General features: G+C 36.0%; 1 protein-coding gene across 1 annotated transcript in view; it reads left to right on the top strand.

Annotated features, from left to right (window-relative positions):
- The window catches only part of SUGCT (succinyl-CoA:glutarate-CoA transferase), a gene marked incomplete at both ends in the record, with an annotated part of 326,326 nt that overhangs the window by 164,424 nt on the left and 139,997 nt on the right, over positions 1 to 21,905 (top strand). The gene's annotated exons all lie outside the window — the stretch shown is intronic.

The raw sequence follows: 21,905 nt of genomic DNA, 5'->3' as shown, positions 1-21,905 counted from the left end.
CTTGTTTTATTTAAAGCCAGAAATGCACATTAATTTTGAAGGAGGAGGCAAAAAACTACATTTTCTGAAATTCCAGAAGCAGCTCAAATCAAGATTTGACTGAGGACTCTTCCCTCTTTCCTCTTTTGTTGTGTCCATTTGAAATGGAGCTTGGAGTTGGAGCGCATTATGGCAGCAAGGGAATACAAACTACAAACTGACTTACAATCGAAGATTGGTCAGATAAGTGCTATTGCATTCCCCCGTGTATTGTGCAAGCATGTATGTACTTCACAATTTCTGCCTTTTTTATCTCCCAGTAGGTATATCTAAAGAATGAACCAAGTGTTCTCAATGCTTTTTCCTTCTTCAGCCAGTGCTGCCTATGCTTTCGTGACTGTGCTCTTCTAGGAACTGTTCATAGATTGGTGTCTTCAGCTGCTCTGGACCATAGCGTGTCCGAGCCTCCTGAGGATAATTTTATTACAGAGCTTCAAGTCCTGTTCAAAAAATCAAACTGCTTTGACTGGAAAAAAAATAATTATATTGTTTTCCTGACAAGAAAGCTCTTGGCAAAAGAAATGACAGTCAGGCTTCATGAGCGTTTAATTCTAACATGCCATGTGGATGCTTTTATTTTCAAAGGAGGCCATTTTGTGGTTTTCTGTTCAAAGAGACTAAGTGAAACAACATAAAGATGTGCTGTTTGAAGTAAGCATGTCTGCAGAGGGAGCAATAGCTTTTTTGCTTGTTACTGATCTTTTTTTCTCAAGCCCTAAATCTTCAGTAGCATATCGAGCTCATCTCTGTACTTTGTCATGCTGTAGAACTGGCCAGAGGAGGTTTTACCATCTGTGTGTTTGATTGGTGTTTCAATAGTACTATTGCCTGTGGTGACTGAGAGAATCAGGTAAAGGATTCACCAATGTCAGTGGGGGACATCTGGTCATCTAGAAATCATGACTCTTTAGACTCTTGCATGCTGAAACACTAGAAACAAGATGCAGGGTGAGGAAACAACATAACAGAAAATAACTGTGAGATACCTGATATGTTGCCAGGTTGATTTTTCCTGTATTTTAGGTCTAAAGGCAAATGGGCACAGTTGTCCTTGCTTGGTTGTTTGAATTTAAAGGAAAGAAAACCTCATTTTTCTGACAATTTCCAGCAATTTTATATTCTCTAAGACTCTCCTCTATATGTGGAAGGACTCAGTGATGAATCAAGAGACCAATTCATTTATATTTTGTGGTTTCAAAGTTGCCTAGGAAAGATGGATTGATGGATACAGACTACTGCTGTTGAATAGAAGATGAGAAAAATCTTTTAGAAGAGATCCCATGCCTCAGAAGAGCCTCAGTTCAACTGTCTGAACTCTGTGCACATAAATAATAAGCTTTCACTAAAGCCCCAAGGCTGCTAGGTAAAAACTGCAAATCCTGATAAATTAGTTATAATATATGGTCTTCTGAATAGATGAGTACAGACTTGGAACCGAGGCATTTTAGCAGTCCATTAGCCATTTTCTTTGTCTTGAATTCAGAGGAAAAGCACATCAGTCACATAAGCAAAAATATATTCATTAAAATGGGAGAATATTTTCTTTGGAAGGAGCTTTGGAGAATGCTGCTGATATCAGCGATTGGTTGGCTGCCTGGCTATAGTGACAGCATTTTTTTTTTTCCGACTGCACAAACAATCTTCTACCTCCAAAAGCAAAACACAGAAATCTTAGAACTTTCCTGTACGACGTTAAGCAATGTGACTAACATTTCCCACGTGGTTTTTGTTCTTTGTCTTCTGCTCTGTTGAGGAAGAGGATAGGTACCTTAATAATGTATGATTTCATATTTTTGCTGCCAGATGTGTTTGTTACTTTAGGATTATATTAGGTAAAGGCAGAGAAATTGCTTTGCACTTTTTTCCAATGCATGTGAAAAGAGCTGGAGTATTTGGAATGCTTAGCTCTTGCAACTCTTTATCTTCCATAATTTCACACTCTTGCAGACCTGAATCTGTAACTCTAATTCACCGTGTCTTGTAATCCCATTAATTACAAGCCAAATGGTACTGAATGCTACCTTTTACAAGAAATCTGTGGAAGTTTTAAGAAGCTTAAGGCCAATCGAAACCAAACGAAACCCATGTCGTTTGTGTTCTAGATGCAAGATGAGGAAAATAGGCATAAATATACTTAACAACCTTATTTAGATGCTACTTTAGGCTGAAAATTTGATGAATTGTGGAACTGGTTCAACAACAGGTTGTTCGGAGTTGACTGTGCTTCTCTAAATGACAGTGCAACTTTATACAGCAGACTTTACATAGCAAGTTTCAAGGTGTCTGATCTTTTTAACTGGTCTGTTGTACTTTATCATATAGAAACCGTTTCTGGAAATAATTTGTGTCTGACATGTTATGCTGTTAATTATCAAGGTAAACATATTTCCTGCTTAAACTACAGCAGGAGTCAGAAAGGGGTTGTAAAATAACTGTTCTGTCCTCACCCTTCTACCTGCAAGTTTGCATGGCTGTACAGCGTCTGTGCTTCAGAGACTGTCAGAGTTTGGCTTAATGTTTTAATTAGAATTATTGATTCCTGAAAAGATATGAAAGACATTCCTAGGGCAGAATTTGAAAATAGCTGTTTGGTTGTTTTTGTTTGTTTGTTTTGTTTGTTTGTTTGTTTTAGTATCATGGGAATTGCTGTTTTCCATGACAGATTTTTTTCCAGAGAAAGTGCCGGTCATGTTTTTGAACTACAGAATCAATAAAATGCAGTCTGAACAAATAACCAAATAGCTTTACATATTGAGTTGTTAAATCCATTCAGAAAATTTGTCTTGATAGGTGTGCAGGATGTATTTTCAGCAATGTTAAATGAGATTTTAGTAGGGAAGACAGTTTCAAATGTCTGCGATAGTGTTGAGAAGTGAGCACTGCTTGTTGTTCAGCACTGATATCAATTGATCTTCATCCATAATAGTATCTGCCATTGCAAACCTAACTTCAGGATGGAAAGTTTTCTGTCAAAACCTTTAAATCCAGCTGGTCGTGATGAATAAACTCTTGTGAATTCAGGTGTCTTCCCGATTTCTGTTTTTAGATCATCTTATATGGATATTTAGGGAAGATCTGTTAAACTACAGATGAACTAACCACCACATCATTGCAAATATGGTGAGGGGTACACACAGGTATTTTTCTCCAGAGTTTGCATTGTCCTGCTGTTCTGTCCATCGTTGCCAGAATCTTTTCAGTTCCCTACTAGTGTAAGACTCTTAATACATTCTTTCCAGTGATTAATTTGCATACTTGTAAATTTGGTTGGTCACACACTTTTTCTGTGTTCCCGTGACCCAAAGATAATGCTTTCCTCAACATAAAATGGTAGGGTGGAGCTAAGTTGTACGATCACTTTTTTTTTTTTTGCAAAAAGGAATGGATTTTCAACTTCATCTGACAGAAGTCATGCCAAGGCACTCATCGGCTTTGAGTTAGAGGAACAGATCCCAATATACTCCAGGCTGTCATTTTGGAAAACTAAAGTTGGATGAAATTCAGAAGCAACCAGTTCCTCACAGTTGTCTTTCTTTTCTTCTTTTTGCTTACTGTACTGAGTGTTTTGGTTTTTGTCTGAAGTGGTATTTTGAGTCCTTCACCTACATTTCATGCTTGCCTTCTACTTTAAACATAACTTTAGCACATTCCAGTTGGAGGAAAACTTTGGTAACTCTTTTTACCTGGTGGTTGGGTCATTGACTTGTAAACTGTGGCTAGCCTTAGGATAGGTCGGAGTCTCTTTTTAACTTTTGTATGAAACAAGCAAACAAAAAAAAAAAACCAACAAAAAACCAACATAGCATTTTCACTGATAAAATTGAGTGATTTTTAAATTTTCTGATGACAAAATAATCAGTAAGAGAAACATCAGCCAGAAGTTTGTATCTCCTCCCAGAATAAACTTTCCAGGCATTTGGAAACTTAAAAATTTTTCCCCAGTATATGTCAATCTAAAAAGTTATATGTCAGAGAATATACATTCCAATGTGCCGTTCTTTCAGCAAGAAGCAAAGCATCTCTTAAAGAGCCCTGGTGGTCTGTGTATTACCCGTCCTATATAAGACAACAGTAGATCAGTGAAAGGACATGGGATAAAATTCTATCCCACTTTATCCTGGTCAGCGTTAAAGTTCCTGTTGATCTGTGTATGCTATCTTGTGTCTTAAACTATGTTTCCATCTGTCATCCTCAAAAAGGGGAAAAAAATTACCAAGTAAGAGTTAAGATAAAATCTAGTCGCCATATGATTCAGAGCTATGCAGTATGGTGTGCAGTGCAAACAGATGGTGGGCTCAAAGTAGCTGTATTTGATCGAGCAGAAGTACAAGTGAAACATTATTGGAAGTTGAGACACTACTGTCTAAAGTATGGTAAAACTAGGAAGTACCTGCATCAGGTGAGGAGATGGCTCTTCATGTTCTTCTTAAGTAGTTGAATTTTAAAGGCCTTGTTTCTGTTTTATATTGCATGCTGTATGTTGTACATGCTGCAAAAAATATTTATATTGTGATCCAGAAAAGTCCCTTTCTGAAGTACCAAAATTCAACACCCCGTCTCATAAAACAGAGAATCTCTGCTTTGTTTTACGTCACCCTTCCTCAGCCCTCATCCTGTTCTATTTCTCAGTATTAGAGCATGTATTCTGAGAGTCTGCATGCCAGGCAATGGGATAGGAGTTGAGGAAGAAGCGACATTCAAAAAAGGGACTTAAAGTATTTGAAGGAGACAGCCAGGGGAATGAGGGAAGAAGTGTTCCTTGCAAACATAGTTGGCCCTTTCGTAAATATTGTCTCAGTGCATTAGAAGTGGCTTCTATGAGTTTTAGAGTGCCTCTTAAAACAATACACGCTTCTAGAAGAGATGACTACTGCAGAATGTCATCATAAGCCATTTGCAGCTTGGAGTGGCCTATAATGCTTAAAGTTTGTTCGCTTTAAACTTCAGTTGCCAGTTAGCCTAATTTGTGCTGCTGGAAAATACAGCTGTTCTGTTCTATTACTTCCTAAACTTGAATTTCTTTATTGAAATCATTGCTTCAGTTAAACTAAGATTGGTTAATGATAATAGGACTGCAGAAGTACAAATAATTATCGTATTTTAAAAATAATAATAATAAAAAATCTTTAATTCTACTTCCTGTCCCTTGTGTCCTGGAGGCAGGAACAAAACTTTAAAAATGCTTTCTTTAAGTAGCATAGAGACTGAACTGTGTTTACCTGTTGTTTTATTTAATTTTGCAGGCATTATGGCTATATCCGCAAACCATCCATGTTTGCCTTTTCAGAATGTGATTATTGCTCATAAAATAGTTTTAATTGAATGCTTATGTCATGAATAGCTTGTAGCATGCTTAAAACTACATGCCTCTATTTATGTGACTATTTATTTTTTAGAGCTCCCTGTATAACAATACTGGGAAATGACCAAAGGTTTTTTGTTATTCATCTGGGTGATTTTAAAAGATATTGCTGTAGTATTGGACTATTGGCATTGTTGCTTAGGAATTGAAACATAAAAAATTATCCCTTCCCCCTTTCAAACAAAGCCACATCTAAAAAGGTCACAAAATTAAACACAATTCAAGTAATCTCCTTGCTGTATCTGAGATTAACGTGGACACAGATGTTTCGATTTATAGTTCAATCTGGCATAATATATATGTTTAACAAAATCCTGTTTTGTATTCTGTAAACACTAATGTCTGATAAAAGCACGTTGGCCTTTTTGCCATCTACTTTAATCAGAAATCTTTGAGCTTACGAAATACAATTCTGACATTCAAAGTCCTGAATTAACTCTTTTGTCATTTGGCCACAAGTTTTTTAGCCTTTTCCCTACTCTTCAAATGGTAAATCTATTTGTGGTTTTTCTGTATTTAAGCTCTTGTGGATAATAACTAGACTTTATTCTTGCTGTATTCAAAGATGGAATGATTCAACATTGTCATTACCACTCGTTTCCAGGCCACACAATTTCTGAGATACCATCTGAGAAATTATTGACACTGTGCATATACCATGACCATAGTGTTTGCATTCTGCCGCTGTTTGCCAGACTTTAGCCAACCTGTCTGCAAACGTGAATGACTGTGATGTGATCAGAATCTTAACATGAGGTCATGAATAAACAGACTATGTCCTCCGATGCCATCTTTTTTTGTCAGAAGGAGTTTCCTTTTTATCTACAAATACCATTATTTAAAATATGATTTGCATCCTCTGAATTACAGATGTCATTCAGAGAGCAGATGATCTTTATATCCCAAATGTGAAGCTTTATTTTTTCTGACTGTGGGTATGCCAGGAAATTTTGTTTCCAAGAAGAATAATGGATTTACTCTAGAAAACAATTAGGATAACTAGTATGACACGGTATAGCATCTACTAATGAAGCAAGCCGCAACAACCAAGCCGAGAACTTGAGAATGTGGAGGACCGTTTCCAAACTTTTGAATTTATTTGAATTTATTTACTAGTGGTGAGGAGGTAGGTAGTGCTTTATAATGTGGTTTTTCACTTGTACTGGTTAATACGTGGTCTACTGACGTCCTGCATTTTTGTTATTTTCAAAGTTGCAGGGTTTAATCTGGCAAGTTCTTCTTACTCTGTGCAGGTCTGTTGACCTTGGTTCCCATTACATTCGGTACTAAGTGCAGAACTGTTCCCTTACTCCCTCAGCTATGATAGAATCACAGCATTTATGAAAGATTAATGAAAACTCGTATTGCTGAAATGAAGTGAGGGAAGCAACAAGTTGGTAAGTAATGCAAGAAGAATAATGGACTTGAAAATAAATAAATAAATAAATAAATAATAAGAAAGAGTACATATAAAATTGTATTGCATGAAACAATATTTGCTTTGGGTTTTGGAAAAAAATAATCAAGGATCATTATTTCCCATGCTGCATTGCAAAATTAGATATTAAGTATTACTTCAGTTGGCCTCTATTATCAACATTTTATTGAAGTGTGGTTCAGAAGAAGTTAATGTAAAAAGGAAAGTAGTCTCATGTCCATGTTCCTGTCCATCAACTTTAGTTTGCCAAGACAGAATCCAAATCCAGCAGTGGAAATGTTCAACTTGTATGCTTGTTCCAGGCCCAGTGCTTAAATATCCATGGAATTGAGAGCTGTGCTGAGACAGCAGGATGTCTAGCAGCCTGACCACTGAGATGAAGGCCTTTGGAGGCTGGGGCTGAGGAGTGACAGGGGGATTAGACTTTCCCTCCCTCCCTCTCCTTTGTCTCTTTTTCCTTTCTTCTTCTTTTCTGATTTTTTTTTTAAATTTTTATTTTTTGTATTTTTTTTTTTTTTTTTTAAATGAGAGTGACTGCATATTTCAAGTCAGCTTATATTTGGGCCAGTACAGTAGTTCTGGCTAAATTCATGGGAACGTCTAAAAGGATAAACTACAATGAGGTGGAGAAGAAAGCATTCAAAATTCATTCTGGCAGAAATTGGTTAATTAAGTCTGTTTAGCATTACACAAGACTGTAGCTTGGCCAACCTACTATCTTTGTTAAATATGTGGCTTCCCAGGAGTAAATCTGGATGAAATGTTTTAGTATTGTTTAATTCATTTTATCATAGCAAAAACACAAACATTGTGCGATTGGATATACTGAACCAAGGATAAATACCTGTTTGCATATTTTCCATGAACCTCTTCATTTATACAAAGTAAAAAAATTATGGATAGAGTTGTTTATTTTAAATTCTGTTTTTAGGGGAAATTGAAGTATTTCTCTTTGTTATGCTCCATCACCACCCACAGATACAAACAGTAAAAACTGTATGTGATGTGTTAATGACAGTGTTTAAAAAACATTGATTTTTAAGGAGAACAAGTGAAGGCTGTACTCAGTGACTCAGATGACTTGGATAAAATATCCCTCATATTCTTCCTAGCCTCAACAATGGGTGCTAGACCTGGACTAATATTGCTTCAGATGTTATTACAGATGAAATAAATTTATTTAGGTCCTTGGCAGTATTTTCTGACTGCTGAAAAATCTAGAGGAAGTCTGATTCTGGGCACCCAAATGGGCAAAAAGCATCTATATAGGACCTCAGAGATACAGGAGAGGGAATGTAGTTTTGAGGACTGTTCTTCAGGAAAAAAAAGTAGGACTAAATTAGTGAAAATAGAGGAATAATTTAAATTTTAAAGAATTTAATGGTAGAAGGGGAACTTAACAGTTTTCCAGCTTAAAATACAGTTACAGAGAAAAAAAATATATAATTTGGTCAGGTGAGAGTTCATTTTCTGCTTATTAATTCTGCCTGTTAAAAATAGAGGCACACTCAGTATGAAGAAAAATATTAGGAAGGCTTTCCAAGTACTCTGGACTTCTCAAAGTAGGGAATGTAACAGAGGGGTTATCAGAAAGTAAGTCAACATAAAAAAATCAGACCATAATTTTTCCAGCAGAGAAAGCTGGGGGGGCTCAACAACTTCTTTCCCTCAGTCTTCACTGGGAAGGGTTCTACCACACCACCAAAGCTGCACAAAGCAAAGGTAAGAACTTGGAGAGAGAAGATCTGCCTGCTGTAAGTGAAGATCAGGTTCGAGACCATCTAATGATGATCAGAAGGCTGGAGCACCTCCTCTAAGAGGACAGGCTGAGGGAGCTGCAGCTTTTCAGCCTGGAGAAAGAAAAGGCTCCAAGAAGACCTTACAGCAGCCTTCCAGTACCTGAAGGAGGCCTACAGGAAAGCTGGGAGGAGGGACTATTTGTAAGGACGTGTAGCTACACATCAAGAGGAAATGGCTATAAGCTGGCAGAGAGTAGATTTAGACCAGATGTTAGGAAGAAATTCTTTACTGTGAGGGTGGTGAAACATTTTAAATTTTCTGTCTGTGCCAGTTGCGTGTTTTCTTCTACTTTCTTCGTATAATTGACATCTTTATTCTGAGCACAGCATGTGAACAAACATCTTACATTAAACTGGCTTGCTGTATGGGGGTCTGGGACTGCTGAATCATGGCCTGAACCTCTGATTGACCACCTGAAGCGAGCACTGAGTCAGCCATGGGAGCACAGGTGAAGGTAATTCACCTGTGCTACTGGAAGGGGTGGAGCCTGGCTGCACCTCTCCTAGACCTATTTAAGTGCTGAATGCCACTGAGGAAGGATTTCTTCCTGGGTGTCATTTCTCATGGAGAATGTTGTGAGCCTACAGCATCGGTAAGCATTTTCCATTTATTATCTTCCTGTTGCAATAATCTTGCTTAGCCTAACTTTCCTATATATTTTTTAGTTGTAACATCTGTATGTTCATTGATTATACAGTGGGTAAAAAAAGGGTACAAGCTTCTTAGAGAGTTGTAAGTCTAATGGAAGTAACACTACTGTTTAGTATTGTAAAGCTCTAACTATGAGAAGTTCAGATAGATGTGTTGATTTACAGTTGTACGTAGATCTCAAATATCTGTTATTATCTTGACCAAAGTCTTGGCCTGGGTTATTCTTGATTTGACTCTTCTTCACAGATTTTACCAATTCTATATTTTAGTCTTTATTATTTTTGTTTTTCAATCAACTTAACAGTCAGAATAGGATAAAGAACTTTGAGTAAAACTGAACATAGTAATATGTGGGTATGGAAGGCAATATAGAAATTGATAAACTATTCTAGTGATGCTCAATATTGGTTGCAAATGAAAAGGTAATGAATGACCTCTCAGTCATTTTTTTGTTTGTTTTTAGCCCTCTATTTTTCCTTTTTCCAAAATGTGGTGCCTTAGAGCTCACATAACAAGATTTTACTTTGGTAATTGATGAAACACTCTTATTTTCTAGTATACATCTGTAGACTTTTTTGAGTTGTCATTCTGTTGCCATGCTTAGGACAACAGCTTGAGTTGAAGCCAATGATAGCTTTGAATCATTTGGTATCAAGGTACTAATGAGCTCTGCAGACGTTTCAAATACAGTCTTTCCCTCTTTAGCCAGGTGTGGCTTAATCCAGTCTATTTTTCCCATAAGCAATGTGATGTCCAATATATAACTTTCCTTCATACTGCAAAGAACGTTTCCAAAAGTTTTAAGTCATGCTTCTTGTGACACAGAAGAGATTTTGCTGATTCCTCTTTTTCCTCACGTCATATTACTGCCCATTTTTATCCTGCAAATTTGATGGCTTGACAATAAGTACTTTTTTCCTCTATGTTTCCCATCATGAACTATGCTAATTTTCATATTCCAATTTATCTTTGTGTGTTTTCTTTCTTTAAAAAAATAAATTTTTCAGGATTTATACTAAAGGTTTCTTCTTATAAAATCTAGCTGTGACAATGTGAAAAAGTTATGTTCACATTCCAAAGAATTAAATAAAGGTTCTAATACAACAGTAAAGGTATTGAAGTCCATTACAATTGAATTTATCAAGAACTCATTCTTCTTTATCAGTGTGCTAAGTGGAGGCATGTAGGACATCAAAAGGATCTTGAATAAATCTTAAATAGTTTGCTACTTCATCTTAGGGAATTGTACATATTCTACTCTTGGTCTGTGTGCAGCCACATAATTAAGCTATAAGATTGTTGTCTAGTAAAATCCTTTTTCATATATCATAGGAGTTCTGTACTTCCCACAAATTCTAGGAAAAGTGTGCTAGCTTTTGCTTCAGTAGTTCTGACTCATTCTGGAAAGGATAACTTTTTCTGTGTCCAATTACTGGAAACTGTTGGTTCTGTTATTTTAAGCTAGTTAGTAAGTTTTTTCAATAAAATTTGTATGAGCTCAGTAAAGTGGTTGTTTTTTATTTTTATATATATATATATATATATATATATATATATATATATATATATATAAAATATAATTTATATACTTAATTTTATTAAATAAAATATATTATATATAAATATATATAAATATATAATTTAATATATATTATATATTAATTATATATATTAAATATATTATAATATATAATAATATTATATATTATTATATAATATTATATAAATATATATTTATATAAATAAAATATTAATAATTTAATATAATTTAATATATTAAAATAATTAAATAAAAATAAATATAATATATTATATTATATAATATTATTTAATTATAAATAATATAATATTATATATATATTATATTGATATATATATTGATATATATTCAGTATGACCTCTGTAACACATTAATTTTCTTTAATAATGATTCTGGTTAAAGTTTAGCTTCTCTAAAATGTCACCTGCACTCATGCTGAGGCTTTATTTGCTGTAGTGTGGCAGTGCTATAGCACTCAGTCATTCCAAGGGTAATGGAATTTGGACTTCTGATTTCCTCTTTGAAGGAAGTCTATGGGTTTTCCTTCAGGCTGAAGACATGAACTTCCACCTGTAATCTTAGTACAAACATATTTTTCATTGTGGCATCTGTAGTAGTTAAAATAAGAAATTGAAGCAAACAAGACAACAAATCCTGTTATGTGAAGTAAAGAGGATGGATGTCTCTTGAATATTTTCCCAGTGGTGCTTCCTTTAGTGGTGTCATAAAAGGGTTAAATTTACAAACAAGTTCTTTTCATTGCTTCTCTGCCAGCTAAGGTATCAATCCAAAATGAAAAATGCTTGGTTAGATAGACTGACTATTGAAGTCAGTATTTTCAGAATAATGAAAATCTTGAGTACATCTATGTGTTAGAGAAGATTTTTCCTCTGTAAAGAAAAGATCACCTGTTTTAAATAACAGGAATTCCCACCCAAGCAAAAATAACCTCTCATGGTGATTATTTTGTGATACTGCTAACATTTATAATTTTTCCCAGAGATACATGGTTCACACCTTGGAATTCATGGTGAGATATTTTTCTTTTGTTTTAATTTTGACTCTTGGTGATAATTCCACTGATAACAGAATGGCATAACCTTTCTTTGAGTGGGGAAACTTATTTGTATTTCGCTAGAAATGTTTAGTTAACAGAAGCACAAGAAACTAAACCACAAGATCTAAAAAGGGAAGTTTAAATGTATTTTTTATAGGAGCGGATCTGTAATAAAAACAATAAAACCCAGTGTTTAAGCTTTATAGAAATAATTTAATGACCAGCTGCAGCAATAAACACCTTTCCGTTTTGATTGGGTCTTAGCTCCTCCATCCAATGATTAATTGCTTCATGAAAGACAAACACATTACATTATACTATAACATCCTGTTTTAAAGATTCCACTAGTGCAGTTTAAATGCCTTTGAACCTGTTCAAACTTGAAAAGGATTTCAAGGAGCTTCCATTTATCATTACATCTCGCATACGTTCAGGATCTGGGCAGTAACTAGCCAACATTTCCTTTCTCATATTCAGCTTTGGCCTTTCTCACATTTATATTTAATTTAGGTAAAGCATAACACAATGTTGTGGCGTCACAAATTGTTTTTGTTGGAAACACCATGGAAAGTATAGAATGAAGACTGTATTTCATATAAATTGTGGGAAAAATTGCAACTTACTAAAAAGTTGCGTAACTGGTTCCTATGCAGGATGGGCCATGTGTTGACGTTATTATTAAAGCCATACTCACAACAGGTAACAGAACTGCCATGAAGACTGTGATTTTAAATATATATATATATATTGTAGATATAAACTAGGTTTTATCTGATAAATGGAATATTAAAAATCCCCAATTCATCTGCTCCTATTTTTACACAATTAAAAATTGTGAAAATAATTTTTCTTATGTGAGCTTCTTATTGTTATCAAAGAAATGTAAATTAACAATTCAGCTTTCTTGAGGAAGGCAAAATAGGAACTGCATATGACGCTAGCATCGCTGTGCTAGAGCAAAGATATTTGTATCAAAAATATGAGCTTCTTTTTTTTGGATTTTGTTCAACTTGGAGGTGTTGTAACCTCTGTTTTAAAGTGTTACCCGTATTTTGTTATGGAATTGCTGGATGACTTGAGGTTGGAGAGGACCTCTGGAGGCTACCTGGTCCAACCCTCCTGCTCAAACAGGGTCACTTAGGGCGCACTGCCCAGGATCATGCTTGGGTTTTTGAATATCTCCATCCAAGATATATCTCACATCCAAGAAGTAGGTGGTACTACACCACCACACTGGGCAATCTGCTCCAGTGCTTGGTCACTCTCACAGTAAGAAAAGTGCTTTCTGGTGTTCAGAATTAACATTCTCTGTTCTAGTTTGTGCCTGTTGCTTCTTATTTTTGTTACTGAGCACCACTGGAAAGAGCCTGGCTGTATCCTTTTTGAACCATTCCTTTGGATATTTCAATATATATTGATAAAATTCCACCCTGATAATTCCCTTTTACAGGATGAAGAGCCCAAGTTCTCTCAACCACTCCATGTATGCTCCAGTCCTTTAATCATCTCAGTGGTCTTTCACTGGACGTTTTCCAGTACGTCCATTTCAGGCTTGTAGAGGGGAATCCATTAACTATTTGGGATGATTTTATGAAAAATCAACACAATATAGCACTTCTTCCTTTAATGGTTTCTTTGATGTGGGTAGTGTTTAGTTACTGTCCAGTCCCTGGAAGCTCCCTAGTCACATTGGCCACTGGGAGAAACAGATCAGGCTGTGATAAATCTCTCTGCTCATTACATGACCTGGAAAGAAAGACTTGGCTTTACTGTGTAATAGCCTGTATATATTTATTTATGCTTTTCTGTTTTCTATAGTGATAAAAACAGTAAAGCCTATCTAAAGCTGTATGTGTGTAATCTTAATTTATCATGAACTTTATAAAATGAAGCTACATACAAGTTGCAGTTGCTCTCCATGTGTTCATTCCTTTACAGCTCTTTGTAGAGCTTTTTTTTTTTTTTTTTCCCCTATGTGTGAAAGAGAGTGCCTGGGCAGATTGGTTACTATCCAGAAAAGAATTTATTGAGTTTTGATAAACATTTGTATTGCTATTTGCACAAATGATCCTACTGGTTACATTATCCTCTGTCAAAGAAAGTGTTAACATCAGTAAATTTCATACTCTGGTTTTATCAGTGTTTAGTTTTGTATGTTAGATCCAAGACCTTTGGGAAAATAATTTGGAGATGTTTTTGGGAAGGTGCTGTTTATTTCAGTTTTTCTGTTTCATATCCCTCCTATTTCAGTGAATTCATATTAAAAAATCTGCTACTTTCAAATTTAGAAAAAATTGATGCTTGTTTTAAAATGTCAATCATATGAAACTTTTAGATTTAAGAAATCTACATGGGTAAGTACACCTATAGTATCTCAGTCCTTGTTATTAGTCTTCTCTTGGATGTTTTTCATGTTATTGAGACTTCTCAGGTGGAGTATCAAGAATAGCAAACAGTTGATAAATATGTATTTTTAATTGAAGCATTTCAGTAGTCCTAATAATTATAAACATGTCTGAGCCTGCATCCATGAATCCCTTCTGCACAAGGTTGTTGCAGATTCATCCACTTAATAGTGTGAGACCATAAGAGGACACAATAATTCTATGTTTTGAACTGGTATGGAGAACTGCTTAAAACAAATACTCATTGCATGAAGAACTCTGCTCAGTAGCACATGGAAAAGATGGAAATATGAATTGACAGCACTCAGTTCAAAGATCTTTTAACTTCTATTTGTCTACTTTAGTATCAGCAGTTTCAGTAAGTATAACACAAACGTGACAGGTCTGACCAGGAGCCGGCCAGATGCTGCTGTGAAGGACTGGTCCTGCCCCTGAGGCTTTACCAGGAATTCTCAGAATGCTAGAAGAAAAAACCCTTCATCTTATTGCAGTTCCCAGTTTCCGGTTTGGGGATAAAAACAACCCATCTACCTGAAGATTACTTCTTTGTCTAGGACTGCGAGTGTCCTTTTCCATCCACTATTTATTTACATTCAGTAAAGCTCAGATGTAGCCTAGGATATGGGCCAGTTTCTGCAGTGTTGCAGAGTGCTGCTAGTCCATCTGATGCTTTAGAGGAAGACAACCCCCTCTCTTTCATTCCTTCATAATGCACCTGGCCAGTTGTGCAATGCTAACCAATGAACAGCTGCTAACAATGAGGAAATTGTGCTCATAAGAAGTAGCTCGTGATCTGATGGCTATTCTCTTGGGAGAAATTGAAGCACTTGGGACTTTCTTCTTGCCTGAATGTTTTTTTCATTTTTTTTTTTTTTCTTCACTTGAAATAGTTGTCTCTGTACTGAATTAAACACTTTTATCTTCACTGTTTATGACTTTGTGGAACTGGTTTCTTTGGAGGGAATCCATTTCCCCATAATTTCCTCTTCACCTCCTGTTTCCCACTCAACCCCCACCCCGTTCATCTGGGAGGATTAAGGATTTTACAGCTGAGAAACATTGGGATTGGTAACCTTTTCTAGCAGTAATGTGTCTGCATTGATGTTACCTAAATATGTGTGTGTGAAGGGGTGTATTTTACAAAAAGTGTGTGCATGTAGTCTGTAATCACTATATTCTATGAAGGCATTCCCATTTACCGAGTGCCCTTCCAACAAACATCTTGTAGTACTTTGGAGAGAAAAAAAAAAAAAAAAAAAATTAAACCAAACAGGATATGAAAATTCAGTGCCAAAAAGCCAAGTCTTTTTAGGCGTGAGTGAAATTTAGCTAATAACATAAATAGTTTCATCTATGAAGGGAAGTCAGTTCTCTGGACTTGAGAAAATAAGCAGAAACATCTAAACTCTGATGTTGTTTTAATTTGAGAAAGTCTGCCATCCTTCACAGCCTGAGTTAGACATATGCTTCTGGGAGAGCAGTCAAAGGAATCCATATAAATGATGAATGTCGTGAATCATTTTCTTCTTTTAACTATGAGATTCTTGCATTGACTTGTCTTCAATCTGGTAAAATCTTCTAAGCATAAACATTCACTTCAGAATGATTAGACAGGAGCTAGAGAAGTAATCAGCAGTCCTTCTACCAGTATAGGTCTATATAAAAGTTGCTTACAGTATTTTTTTTTAACAACTTCAGTTGATTTGGATGCTATCAGTGGGCTATTTGTTTATAAGCTTATTATATTGGTACATATTTCTCTGTATGCTTCTCTGTTTCATCATGAGAAGGATCCAACTGGAATACTGTCACTTTCATTTCTCATATTAAAATATTTTTTTACCATCTCACTGCATTTCTATACTGGCATAAGCTAAAACTGTTTCTGGCTTGAAAGTATGTTCTGTTATAATACAAACAAATGTGTATGCTATTCGGTATGAAAATATACAAAAAAGGATGATTTTCAAAAATCTGGCTTAGTTGAAAGAGTTTTCATGAATGGATACAAAACAAGTGATCAGTACCAGACGTTACTCATCACTGTGTTTAGCAATGGTCATGATATTTAGTAGAAAATCTATTAGGATTACTTCAATTACAACTCCTTTTCACTGTTCTTCATCTTGAAATAGCCTACAGCCCTCAATGAGCAGAAAGCTTAATGAAATTTAAGCAGTTAGCTCTCTTCTTACCTCATTCTGTAATGAGGGAGGAGGGATGCCACTTGAAGTTGTGCTCCAAAGCTTGTCACTGGTATATCAATCATAGAATCATATATGGCCTGGGTTGAAAAGGACCACAGTGATCATCTGATTTCAATGAGTGATAGATGGAAGTTAACCGAGTGGGCAATGTTTGCCTGAAGTTCCTGATATTGTGTTTGCAGGCTGGATTTCTTTTAATTTGCTTGTTCCCATGACCTGTGAACCTGTGTGTAGCCAGTTCTGAAATAACTGTGAACGCTTTATTCAGAAGCTTGCACTAAATCTTACAAACTCATCCATAATTATGTCCACAGATCACAATATCTGAAAGTGTTCCTTACAAAAAACAGACTTTCTTGCAACACCTCCGGCTGCCTACAAAATGGGAATTTCTGATCAGCAGAACCTAAGAATATCTTGCTGTGACCAAGGAAGCAAAGACTAAAACCTAAAACTAAGCATTTTACGCCTATCCTTGTTGACATGATTTGGGTCAGTCACAGAGAAAGCATTTGAAGTCTTGAAGAAGTTTCTGGCCTACCACATAGCTGATGAAAAATAATGAAGACCATCTGGCCTTCATAATGAGTGAAATCATCTATGCCAGCTTCAGAGAGGGCAGTGTTCCATCACTGCTAAGCATGCAGTAGCCTAGCCAACTTTGGAATATGTACATTTCTTGCCAATGTGCTCATAGTTTATACCCATCCTTCGTCCCATCTCATGTTCAGTCTTTGTTTTAGCAACATTATAGTGTAGTTGATGGCAACTCATTCTCTGTAGTACTTCGATTCTCTTTGAACAAGTATGCAGTGAGGTGGCAGAAATTAAATTATCACTAGATTAAATACAAATGTTGTTATTGCTAGGTTTCTCTTCAGCCTTTGCCTGATTTAAACGCGTAGTGTATTCACAGTCCATGCAGGATAGCACAAGAATAAACTTATTCTTTTGGGAGGTAAAACAGCATTTCAGTGGCTATGTCCTTTGCCTCACCTGGATATCTTTCTGACATCTTCGTTATCCAAAACTTTCCAGTGCAGCTGAACTGCACAGAAATGATGCTGTACAACTCAAGTCTGCACTGGGAGTTAGATGCAATGTATTTCCTTTTAAATATTATTAATGATAATATTTGTGGATTCTAGTGATTTAAATGAATCTTGGTGATTTCATTATGGATTCCTTATAGAGATTCACATTTTATTTTTCACACTGAAAACTGTGAGAGGCTTCTCTTCTGTCACATTAGGGCATAAAACCCTCCAACGTTTTAATGAAAAATAAAGATGGTCTGAATCACTTCAATAATAATGAAGTTATATATATTTTTTTAATTTTGGCTTTCTTATTTTTTTTATTTGGAAAACAATTCTTTACTGAAGTCATTTTTAAGTAGTTTTGGAAGGATGATATGGTCAGGATTCATACTGAAGGATTAAACTCAGGATTATTATTATTTGTTAAATGTATGTTAATTTCCATAGCTTCCTGCATACAGAATGGAAATAATTAAGCCTTACCAAATAGCAGCTAACCCCTGACCTACTTTTCATCTTGATGTGGTTGACACGAGCCACTTTTTTGTCTTCAGCATTTCTACTTGCAAATTTTTCTTCTTCGTGGGTCATTCCTATTGTATTCATCTTCCTGATCTTAATTTCCTCAAGAGCTCATATTAAATATATGCTATGGTTTGGTATATTTTTTCTGCCCCATAAAGGTACTTTTAGATATTCAAGCTCACTAATCTTCATCGCTTGTGCAGTTAGACCCACTGAAGTCAAGGAAACTGCTTATGTCAATAGGGGCATGCAAAATCAATCCTTAAACATCCCAAGGTATGAAATTCGATCTTGTTAGCACAGATTTGTTTGGGGATTTTATGTGAGAACCTCTGTGCATCTGTCTAGTCCCTAAGGCTTTTACATCATTTCTCTGAATTAAGTTAGTATAATCCACACATTTTTTTTCCCCCTCTCTCTTTTGTATCATGGGAGAGTGTAGTAGTTTTCTTAGGATAATTTTAAAGATCGATCTACAGCAAGTCTCCTAAAAGAACTGCGTAGTACAGTATACTTACGAGTATTTTGGAAAACAAAACAAAAAAACCATCTATTTGGTCATTGCTTTTAAAATAAAAGGATCTCCTCAAGAAATTGATGGTGAATTTAGAAGATTGACTGGAACCTAGCACCTCCTTTAAATTAAATGTAACTAAAGGCCCCTCTGCATGGCAGGAGTGTTGAAGTGGATGGTCTTGTAACGTCCTATTGAATGCAAACAGCTCTATAATTCTTTTTCGTCTTGAATTGTTTGCTTGAAGCAGTGTAAATTTGAGGATAGACATCAGGAACTAGCTTCTAATCCTCTTGATGTGAGAGGTAAAATTTTTATTGACTTCGTACTACACAGACTTGACTTTTACCCACTTGAAGTTGCCATGATTTTAAAATACAGTTAAGTAAAGCTGCCTAAGAGATTGCACCACTCCTCCATACAAAATACCTTTCTGGAAAGCTTTGGGAATCTGTTGAGTAATGGTCAACTTACAGTGATATAACGTGTACTTTTGAAGCAGTTATAGAAGGTCGAGAGAAACGATGAACACTGCAATGAAGACTTTAACAACTGCCCTACATTTGTGATTGGAAAGGAGGAAATGTTAGTTGCTGGTGAAAGGACAGAATTCTTGAGATTTTTTTTCATAAACCTTATCATCAGATGATATCATCATACACTCACAATCTTTGTTTTGTCTCCCCCAAGGGATCAGGATTCATCTTAAAACTTTCTCTTGAGGTCCATTTCAGCCAAACATTTGCTCTGTTTTAATTCACGTACAGGTTAGAGAATGAGCCATCACTGAACAGATTTTGAGATACCGATCTGGCAACAGTTTACCTCATTTCTCATTATTTTCCTGTCATTTTGTTATGATGTGTTTTTAAGAACATCCAGCTTTTTGTTGCAGGAAAACCATTTCCTCATGCAAAGTAGAACATGCAGACCTGATTTATTTCTCATTCCAGCTGCAAGTATGTTGATTTGTATTTAGTAGAGTTAACATCTTTTTTTTTTTTTTTCCTTCTATCTGTATTGCAATATGGTCTGGAAGACCAGACTGGCATTCACAGTAGTACACATTAAAATTAAGTGGGGGGCTGTGAGAGAGAAGAGAATTTTGTTCTGTTTTAACATCATCTATAGGATCCATCTGTAAGTTTGGACTTTGCTGCTCATACACACTCCTTCAGAGGGAAGTATTCACCATGCTTGCTTATTCTCCTCTGTGCAATACTGGTCACCCACTCTCTTAGTCTCTCTGTTAATCTAATAGAAAAGGGACTGCATGCTGTGGTTGCTAATCGTAGCAGAGAATTAGATTTAATGGTGTAGAAGCCCCTTCCTTCTGTTCCACCAAACAGCCCTTTTTTGTCAGATGTGTTGAGAAGACTGTTTTGCTTTATGTAATAAACGTCTACTGCAATGTTCACTACTTTTGCATGGTGTAGTGACTGCTCTGCTTGTTATATCATCTTCTAGCCTCCTTTGGATGGCTGGCTTTAGGTTTCTTACATCTCATAGTGGGATAGCAGGTTCCTGAGTGTTGTGGTGTAAAACAGCAAGTGACCAAGCACCATACAGTTGCCCACTCCCCACCTCTTCCAGTGGGATGGGGAAGAGAATGAAAACAAAAAAAAACAGAGCTCGAGGTTGAGACAAAACCACTCACTAAGACAGAGATAAGGAAAGAAGAAAATAATTATGACAAATATATACACTATATAAACGTGTGCAATGGGTGATAAACAACTGCTCACCACCCACTGACCAATGCTCAAAGCAGCAAAAGAAAGCAATGAACTTTCACCTCCTTCAAAATTCCTTCCTCTTGATGTCAGATGGTGTGGGATATCCCTTTGGCCAGTATAAATTAGCTGTCCTAGTTCTGTTCCCTCTCAGCAACTTGGGCCCTTCACTGAGAATGGCCTTGGCTCTGTACAATGCCACTTAGCAGCAATTATAAACATAGGTGTGCTACCAACATCAGTTTTCTCCTAGAACCAAAGCATAGCATCCTGCCAGATACAGTGAGGAAAACAATTCCATCCTAGCTCAAACTGAGACACTGAGGACCTGTAGACTTTTGTCCATAAAATGCTCATACCTACTGATGACTACTGATATTTTTCTAGGAAATGAGAAAGAGATCATCTCTTAGGTGGGCATGTCGGTGGCAGTTTCATGTGTTTGAATGCTCACTATCTTCAAAATGTAAGGGTTTGCCACTCAGATTTTCAGATTGATACATCTCCAAGTATTCCCCAAAAGAGAAACTTCTCTGGATTATTGGTTTCAAAGGATAGACTGATATTCCTCTTCTAGCTATTCTTTACTTCTTTGAGCAATGTTTGGTTTCCAGCTGTTGGACATGCTATGCTTGCTGCAAAAGATAATTTGAGTATCTGTGATCAGTTTGTACAAGTTTTTGAGAAATACTAATATGCAAAAAGAAAGGAGGCAAATTTATTTGTGGCTAAAGAATTAAGACAAGTGTCTGAATTTTAAAATGGTGGGATTTGTTACAACTTAGACTATTAATGCTTTCAGTCCTTCTGAAGTTTCTTTTATTTCCACATGGAAATACTTTCCCTGTAAACAGAGATAGACCTGAACCAAAGTGATTGATATCAGTGCTTCCCACCTGTGCATTTTGTATATAGAAATGAAATCTCAAACAGATTTTTTTTCATATGTATCTGTCACTGAGAGTTGCTCTGTTTGTGCATGGATTTTATTATTTGTCTCCTGTAGTTAGTTAAGTCTAATAATTGTTTTGTTCTTCTTTCCATTATTCTACTTTATTATTTCTATATATGGAGGGCAGTGGAATTTTGTCCTAATTGCAGTAAACAAAAGACAAATGCTGAGAGTTGAAATGATGCAGTGAATGACAGAACCGGATCCAAATAAGCCATTATTGTACACTTAGAGGTATGTTGTTTACTTTAAGGCTAAGGAGTTGCATGTTAGCTCGTCAGCTGTGATTTTTAGGAGAACTTGTGAAATTGGCATTTGCTTTTGCAAAGTAGCATACATTAGATGAGTTAAAAAAAGAGCAATGAACAGATCTGGGACATGCCACCAGCTATCAAATATTTTCAGGGTATTTTTCCAGAACTAAATAGAGAGCAGGTAGGTCAGGAATCTGGTAGGAAAGACCACTCCATTCTTTATCTTCCTCCATTGTTAGATCTTAGATCTAGATTTAAGGATTATCTTTATGCAAAGTTGTTTTGCATTTGGAGCTCTGATGACTTGAAGACTTCTGCCAACATGTGTTTAGCTGTCAGTGCATGCAATTCAGAGAGGGTGCTGAGCTCCTGATGTGGGGTGCAGCTG

Source organism: Tetrao urogallus, assembly GCF_951394365.1.
Source record: "Tetrao urogallus genome assembly, chromosome: 7".
NCBI classification, from domain to species: Eukaryota; Metazoa; Chordata; class Aves; order Galliformes; family Phasianidae; genus Tetrao; species Tetrao urogallus.
Note: the sequence above shows the minus strand (reverse complement) of the source record. Positions and strands in the feature narration are given on the sequence as shown.